Source organism: Corvus brachyrhynchos, unplaced genomic scaffold, assembly GCF_000691975.1.
Source record: "Corvus brachyrhynchos isolate BGI_N302 unplaced genomic scaffold, ASM69197v1 scaffold216, whole genome shotgun sequence".
NCBI lineage: Eukaryota > Metazoa > Chordata > Aves > Passeriformes > Corvidae > Corvus > Corvus brachyrhynchos.
In genome coordinates, this window is record NW_008238443.1 from 466,402 (window position 1) to 474,795 (window position 8,394).

Genomic DNA, 8,394 nt, shown 5'->3' on the forward strand with positions numbered 1-8,394 from the left:
ACCATGAAAATCAGATGATTAAAAAAGCCTATTTCTAAAAATGTCTTCACCTTTTCTCTGCTCTCCTGACACAGTTGAAACTGCAGTTCAGAATCCAGCAAATTAAGCTGTGGATATTTCAGATGTGGGAGCTCTAAAATGCTTTCAGCTGCAGCCATAGCACTTTGTTAAATTGCCACAATCTGCAAAGGTCTTACTAGAAAAAGATGCAAAATAAGTGGGGGCAGCGGCGTGGGGAGAGTGGAACAATCCTGCTTAATGCTCTGGTTCAAAAAGGTTTGAGGAAGAGTGCAGTGGACTGGCGAGCTGTGGTATGGCCGTCCAGACTGAATGAATCTGGATGTGTTACAGAAGAATACAGGCTGGTAAGTTTTCCAAACAAAGAAAAATGTGTTAAAGAAAGAACTTAGAACAGTCTTTCAAGAAAATTTCCTCAAATTTTCACCTGTAATTTGGAAGCCTGACTTTTTTTTTCTGGTGTGGGGGAAAAAAAAGTTTACATACTGGCCAATTTTTACCAATCTTGAAAAAATGTCTTTCACTTGTCAACTTTTTGTTTAATCTTTTCCATCTTTATTGTGCATTCTTTCCTTAAATCACAGCTCTCTAGTAAGGTGAAAAGATAACAATGGAGAAAATGTAGTACAGTGAGCGGAGGGGAAAAAAACACCACCAAAAATCAAAACAGACTGAATGTCCTTTCAAGTTTGTGCTTATTTCAGGAGAAATTAGAAAGATTTCAAGCACATTGAGAGTTTTGGTATACATTTCTGTAAAAATGAATAATAGGTGCCATTCCATCCCATGCCTTCTTATCACTGACTTGTTTCTGCTGGTTTTAACTAAGCAGACATTAGAAAATAATAAATATTTTGTACCTATTGTATTAGAAGAATGAATATGAAAGATTTTTCACCCCAACAATTCACTTATGATCCCAAGTCACTGCCTGTAATTTCTACGACTCGACTTTGGATGTGGTTGTTAGGCAGCCAAATGACAACCAAAATGACAATTCTTTCATGTAACTGCCTTCATTTATAGCCACACGGTGCCCACTGCCCTCCCCTGCTAATTAGGATACAGAAGGCATAACGAGCAATTTTATATTGGTCGTGTACAAGAATTAAAAAGTGGAAAAGGCAAAAAGAAATTCTGACTTCTGGCAGCTATGTTTGGAGTCAGCTCACCATCTTCTGGAATCACTGGACACAGTAATTAGATGCAGTGGAGCCCATCAATCTTTATTAATGCTGTTTGTAAAAATCAGAGCAGCTGTATAATTACATTCACATACCTGGTAACCGCTTCTTAATACAACAACTTGCTGCCCTTTTTAAAGCCACACTTCATTTTGAAAAATCATTGTTTCCAAGTGGAATTTCTGAACAACAAATACATTCTTTTCTATTAGAATTGGGGGGGGAAGTTTTTATCATGTCTGAAACAGAGCTCACATTTTGAAAAGAATACCATTGATTGTACAGATCATTACACAACAGGCATTTCCTGAGCCTGCTGAAATCGGTTGGCAAAATTGCTATCAAAACAGGACTATATTCAGTATAACAATGCCCTTTTCTTCTGTAGAAAATATCTGTTAGCTGATGAGACTATACTTGGCCAAAGTATCAACTCCATCCAGTGAAACCCCAGAGAAAGTTCTTCCAGAAAGAACTCTGGAGCTTCCCACAAACCCTTCTTTGCCAACAATGCAAGAAACCCAGCAGTAAGCATGGAAATGCTGTAATTAACAGTTTTAGAACACAAAATATGGGGTCCCATAGGAAAAAGGGTGCACTAAGCAGATTTTGCTACTAATTCTGTGATTGGCTACAGGATTTTGACATCTTTGGAGAGATTAGGAAGATTGACATTTTCAAAATTTTAAGTTGAATTGAGAATGTAAGGGCCTGAAAATATTATATGAGTTACTTTTTTGCTTTATATATTAATAATTCCAACTAAGATCCATCAGATATATCTGTGTATATTTGCTCTATCTATATTCACTTCTGAATTTTCAAGGAAGCTTTTTCACACTGTATTTGCATACGAGGTACTGTAGCATTGTTCCATACTGCGATTTCCCATTCTTTCTATACTGAAAGACTCTCTTATCCCAAACCAGGATTCCCCTTCCCATTCCACAGTGTAACAGAGGTAAAACAGCTATGATTCTCTAATATTAATGATTTAGGTCTAGAAACAGAACTGGCAAAAGGATATACTCTATCCTGGCAAACCAGTAAACTTGTATTTTCATTCTGCATTGGAAATTGTGCATCTTTTCAACATGTAACTTTCTTAAAATAGCCCATTTTTCAGGTCCAGAAGTTCAGATTCATGTTTTCATTAACAGAGACGTTTTTCTGCTTTGACCCATAGACAGAAGTGACCAACTGTAAAACATATAATGAAAAAAGATTAACTGGTGCCAAGGTATCTCATGAATTTTTTTTTTATTTAATGGAACATGGTTCTTAACAGCTCCATAGCAAAACGCTTTTGTTTCCACAAGCAGGGAGACAGCCTCCTCCCCTCCTGAGAGGAGAGATGTCTTCTCCGTACAGGAAGAAAAAGACAGTAGAATTTGCTACATGTCACAGTATTCAGATTTGCGTGTTCCCTGGCACTACAGTGAAGTGGAAAGTTATTTAGAAAAGCAGCTTCACATTTGACACCGCAAAACGAATAATCCACCCGCTCTACATGTTTGACCCTTCACAAAGAAGCTCGTGAACATATTTATTTATCATTCCCTCTTGTTACTGTGCTCTGTTGTCTGAGTGTTCAGCATTCCATGGAAACTGGCACATTTTCTGCAGCACATTAAAATAAAAAAAACCAACCCAGCTAGAGAAAAACATAACCAAGTATCTCTAGGCTTACACCTGTTTATGCTGCTCATCCAGCAACAGCAGCCTCTGGGAGTCCCTGCCTGCCTCGAATCCTCAGTGTGAGAGATGCCTGCTGCTGCTGAGGAAGGAAATAAATCACAAGACTTTCGTCTCTGCACGTAGAGGTCAGCGCCCTCAAAATCAGTGCTATGCACTTCTTCTAAAAGGCCTGCTCGTCCCATTTGAGACACTTGACTGGAACCCCAGACGGACAGTGGATGTTCCTACTCCTGGCCCTCCACTGACTTCTGGCAAGTCACTTCATCTCTGTGCTTCTGGCATTTTATTTTTCATAATTCAGCATTTGTAATTCCAAAGAGACGTGACCAAAGAATTCTGTGAGCTAGCTACTACACTGTTGTCCCTCAGATGAAAAGGGAAAGATGACAGCCAGGCTAAAGCTACTCACATAACGCTGAGTGAGATGCAAGCAAGTAGTTGTGTGGGTTTTTGGCAAACTAAAACCTATCAAACTCATTTTCTTCACTACAGATCTCTTAGAGAATGGCAAAATTATTCTTTTCCCAAGCTATTTTAGCAGAAAATTTCAGGGTGGCCAACAGCATCATTGCAGCACAACACTTCTCATGACCCTTTACTAGGGTTACACTGCTGAAACAAACCACAGCAGAGAAAGCAAGTCCTTTGCAGCCCTGCTTATCCCCACTGTCTGACACACTGGAGACAAGCGCCAAAGCTAAAAGGGTAAGTTGTGACAGCGTGATGAGAAACTCTCACTGAAGCTGGAAAAAACTCATACCATATAAAAAACCCCCATGGAGATACAGCTTAAATTCCCTATTTCACAAGCCCCTAAATTGAAGTCATATTTTTAGTTCTCTTCTTTTTTAAATACCCTGACTCCCTTCCTTCCAAAATGCCAGAAAAACTCTGTCAAGTTCAATTTCTGGGGGAAAAACCCACACACACCTCCAAAAATACAACCAACTTAAAAGAAAACTTCACCCTACACAGACACTCTCTCTTTCTCTAGTCCAAGTCTGTCTCTCTACTCAAATCAGGAATTTCTTGAGCTCATGGAAACCACCATTTTCTGTATGTTTTTCCTCAGTTACATGACCAGAACCCTTCTTGCTCCCTTTAGTAGTCCAAACTACTAAGCTAAAGGCAAGTGACTGTCCATGACAGGTTACAATGGCATCAAGGACTGAAACACTAATCTCACTGTATTCCTAAATTATTGTGAATACTCAAGTCTAAGCAGGGAGTGGCCAGATGGGAAATTTTGTAGAAACCATTTATTGAGAAAGGTGCTGCTGAAAGTGACACAAAGTCCCAAGATCAAGTTATTTGCTGAAATCACCTGGGTTTATCTTTCTCACAGATGCCTTCCTCTGTATTTGAAAGAAACTCGGTTCCTTCATGCTCCATGAAATATTGCTGTATTCTCCACCAAATGAAGGAAAACAAGTCTTTGCAAAGCATCCAATGGATATGGACACTGTGTATCACACTAACACTTACTTTCCAACCAGGCAAACAAATTCAGATTAACTGTGACCCATAATTGCAGCACAGAAGCTAGGGAATGCAGCTTCTCACAAAATGCACACAGATCGTGCTCCGTGCAGGTTCATTTTCAAAAGTCAGCAACTTTCTGCATTGAAAAAAGAAGCAATGCTGAAATTGGTAAAGACTGTAAAGCCCTATTCTAGATAAAAGCAAAACCAAATCATGTTGCCCTTAAGCTATTGTATTGACAGAGTGAAACTGCTGATTTCTAATCAATATATTCCAGCCCATACTGTTCCAGATCATGGCACTATTAATCCACCTGTTAATTCACTGGTGTGAAATACAGTTTTTCCTGTCTACACAGCCCCATTAGTAATAAAAGAAGTCCCAATTTTTTTTTCATTAAGGAATTTCAGACACAGTCTGCAATATGCTTATCATATGCAAATGTTTTTTGTGCAATTTAATAACATAAACTACAGTATTATATTCAAATACCAGCTCATCAAATTTCATTTGGCATGTGGGAAAATAAAATTAACGGATGAGTTTCGATGCATAAACAGGATAAATAGATAGGATTCTGCTTCATCGTATTGAATAATTACATCCTGGCACAGTGCCCACATCATATTCATTATGAAGAGACTACAGTGTACAGCAAGCTGCCAAAGCCTAACTTTCTCATACAATGGCTAGATGGCTGACAAATCAGAAGTCTTACAGATTTGCTTACTATTTCTGCCCTGTACATTCCTGGAGATTTGTTGAACTGCAATTCCCCACTGTATTACTTTCATTAACCAGGGCTGCAAACAGAAAAGCTGCTCATTACACTTGCATTGTGCAAGCGTTCACATTGCGCTGACTGCACTCCTTACACCTCCCAGCTTGCAGTGGGTTCCCCTCCAGGTCTGTTCCTCAGTCTGGTGTAAGCACTGAAGAAGGCTGTCACCATTGTTTGCACCATCAGGAAACGCAGGGTTCTTCCCATCCTCCTGCTGCTGTGAGGCTGGGCCATCTGTGCAGCTTAAGAGGAATTTACACTTTCCAGATCTCTATCTTCTGCTATGTTTTTGCTTTGGAAAATACGCTTCACTTCTGGCATTGTCTGAACTACTTTATTCTGGTCTACCAGAAACATTCTCAATACCCAACATTCTACCTTATTTATAAAAAAAAAAAATTAAAAAGCACCAGGCACCTAACCCACACACCATAAAAGGGAAGAATTCAGTTCCTGGCCACAAGAGCCACATCATCAGTCCTGCAGCAGATGCCACTGTTGGCAGCATTTGCTTGCCCAGCAAAGTCCACAGAGAATACGAAGTCAAATTTGTCATTTTTGAAATGCAGAATTTTTTTGCTTTCTCACAACAGTTTTTCTGATGTATGTTTTCCTCCTTCCATGACACCACATATTCACGCCCTCATATTCTGCCCAACTGCCAGGTGATTCCCATGGAAATACCATCCACAAGATTAAAATGAAACATAAAGGATTTATAACCTGCCCATGGATATTGCTTTAGAATATACTTCCACCCAAACCAGTGGGATATTCTTAAACAAAGGTAATATAACCTTTATGGATTTTTTTTTCTTGTTGAAGTTAAACTTGAAGGACCTAATAAACCATGCACAGCTATACAAAATCCTCCTTTGGGATTTTCTGTGGCAGAGGTGAAGACAAATCTCACTCTATCTTGGCTAATCTAGTTATTTGCTTGAAAAAATAATTAAACCACAAGTGCAACCTTATGTTACTTGCTCTGCATCTCTTCAGTGATAGACATTAAGGTGATTTTTTTCATAAGAAAATCAGGAAGACAGACAAAAGAGGCCTAGCTGCTGGAAGAGCTAGAAGACCTAGCTGTGGATCCTGTAAGAGATTCTCCTCTAACAGAGATGTTCAAGTTCAGAAGATTGTCCCCTTTAGTGAATTCTTTATGTGACAAACCTAAACAAGATGAAAACACTCCTGTTTTAAGGCAAAGCAAAAAGTCAAGATGTCACCTGTCTAAAAGACAGAAATTAAAGGGACATTTGCTCTTCATTTGATGGAATCTGAACTGAAAACTGAACCAATGACAGTCAGGCACTGTTCTGACAGTGGACACAACTGACAGGTCTGGTACTGGGCTTTTTACAGGCAGCTTAAGATCAGGCAACTCTCTACATCTAGCCACAGCAAGATCACTTCAAAACACCTGCTAAAATCAATGACAGCTTATAAAAATAACTGGAATTATACCTGGATCTCTTAGCACATATACTGAAGGTTGAGGCTCTGTTTGGTTCAGTTTAGAACCCTCTCCAGTACATTTGAATGTTCACTGAAAGGAAAAAATAAATTATTAAAGTTAACGCAGGTTTTAAAATGTTTTCTTTGCAAGGACAGACTGACCTTAAACTGTGTAATGCCTTTTTATGGAGGATTTGAAAGTAGCACGAGGAGTTTTCTTTTACTGAAGCCAGAACAAAAGCAATCCAATGGGAGTACTTTGCTTTACATACAATATATATGCACTCATAACAGTCTAAAAACCAGAAGCGGCTCTTTTGCAATGAAATAAAGCTAGAAAGAAAAAGGCTAATATTCTAATGAAGAACATGTTGAACAACTATTAATGGTCAAAATAAAACCAGTTCTTTACCACCTTGAAAACACCGTAACATTTGTTCCTAACCTGGCCTTATGCATTACTCCTTTCCATCGGGAAAAAGCCCCAAGAACAACAAACCATACACGAGTGAATTTCTGACTGTAATGGCAGCTGACTGTAATTACATTTCCTGTTGTCATTCATCAATCATCCCAGTTTTAAAAGACATCTTACTGTAATTTCATAGAAACTCTCAACTCCTCTACAGCATTGTTGAAATGACTGAAATATGAATACAAAGAGATCTTTTAATGTGCTGTGCTGGTCTCCAACCATAACTATAAAGCTAAAAGAATGTTTGGCATCCTACTCTAATTTTACCTTCTCAAACAGCTGTAAAAGGTTGTCCACATGCAGCTAAGCTTTCTTTTAACAACAGAGGGGTAGGGACAGGTGCCCAACTTGGCATTTGAAGGCAAGCAAAGTCTGGAGATAAAGAGTGACCCACTTAAAGCATGTTCCACTTCATATGTTAGAAGGCATTACCCCAGTCTGACAGCGGGGTATCTGTTTTGAAATTGGAAATTGCTTTACTGTTTGCTCAGCATGGTAATGAAACGAAAGGGATCAGAGACCTGAGCTGTGACTGAGACCAGAAGTTATTATTTTCCAGTAGCTTAAGAAGCCAGCAATGTCCTACTGCTTCACATCATTACTGCAATTTACAGCAGTTGTGCCCTTCTTTGTCTTTCAGTGAAAATGTTTCCATGATCACTGTGTTTGAAGGGGCTTTGCTCAGTGATGTTTAGCAGCACCATTTGAACTCTCTGTTGACTGAAATAGTATATATTATTGTCATCAGCTGTCAAGCAACTTTGTACTTTTTCTGGGAACCTACACTTTTGTTGGAGCCTTTTAGCAGATTTGTGTGTATGTGTGGAAGCTGAAGCTTGGTATTTCAAAGGGTTACAAACTAGAGTATGACAGCAGGCCTGTAAGTGACCGCACAGACAGGCACCTGGCAGAAAACCCACACCTCTCGTCAGGATCACAGACTGCTGCTACTTCCACCTGCAAGCCTGGAAACACTGTACTTGACATTGCAGAAGGACGCACTGCAGCACAGCTGAAGGGTGAATGCGGGAGAGCCTGCATTTAGGCATGCATCACTGCCCAAGCCAGGATCTGTTCACACCTCCTGCATCACCATTGCAGCACCCAGAGGTCTCCCAGCACAGGTAAGAGCAGAACATACCCAGGGGAAAAAAAAATCAATTGCTCTGAGCATGTCTTTTAAAAAATCGGGGCTTGCTTTGCATCTGACCTTGTGTTATAAAAAGGTAAAATCTGTATTTAAAATCTCTTCTTGTGGGGAGGAGGGAAGGGAGGGAAGGAGTGGACTAAGGGAAAGA

At 39.5% G+C, this 8,394-nt stretch overlaps 1 long non-coding RNA gene across 1 annotated transcript in view; it reads right to left on the minus strand.

Moving 5' to 3' along the window:
- Positions 1–1,223: 1,223 nt before the first annotated feature.
- The window catches only part of LOC108447257, a 7,685-nt gene continuing 514 nt past the window's right edge, over positions 1,224–8,394 (minus strand). The window contains exons 2-3 of the long non-coding RNA XR_001862715.1: positions 6,631–6,712; positions 1,224–2,402 (exon numbers count right to left, since the gene is read on the minus strand). This is a non-coding gene — a long non-coding RNA (uncharacterized LOC108447257). The remainder of the gene's footprint in view (positions 2,403–6,630; positions 6,713–8,394) is intronic.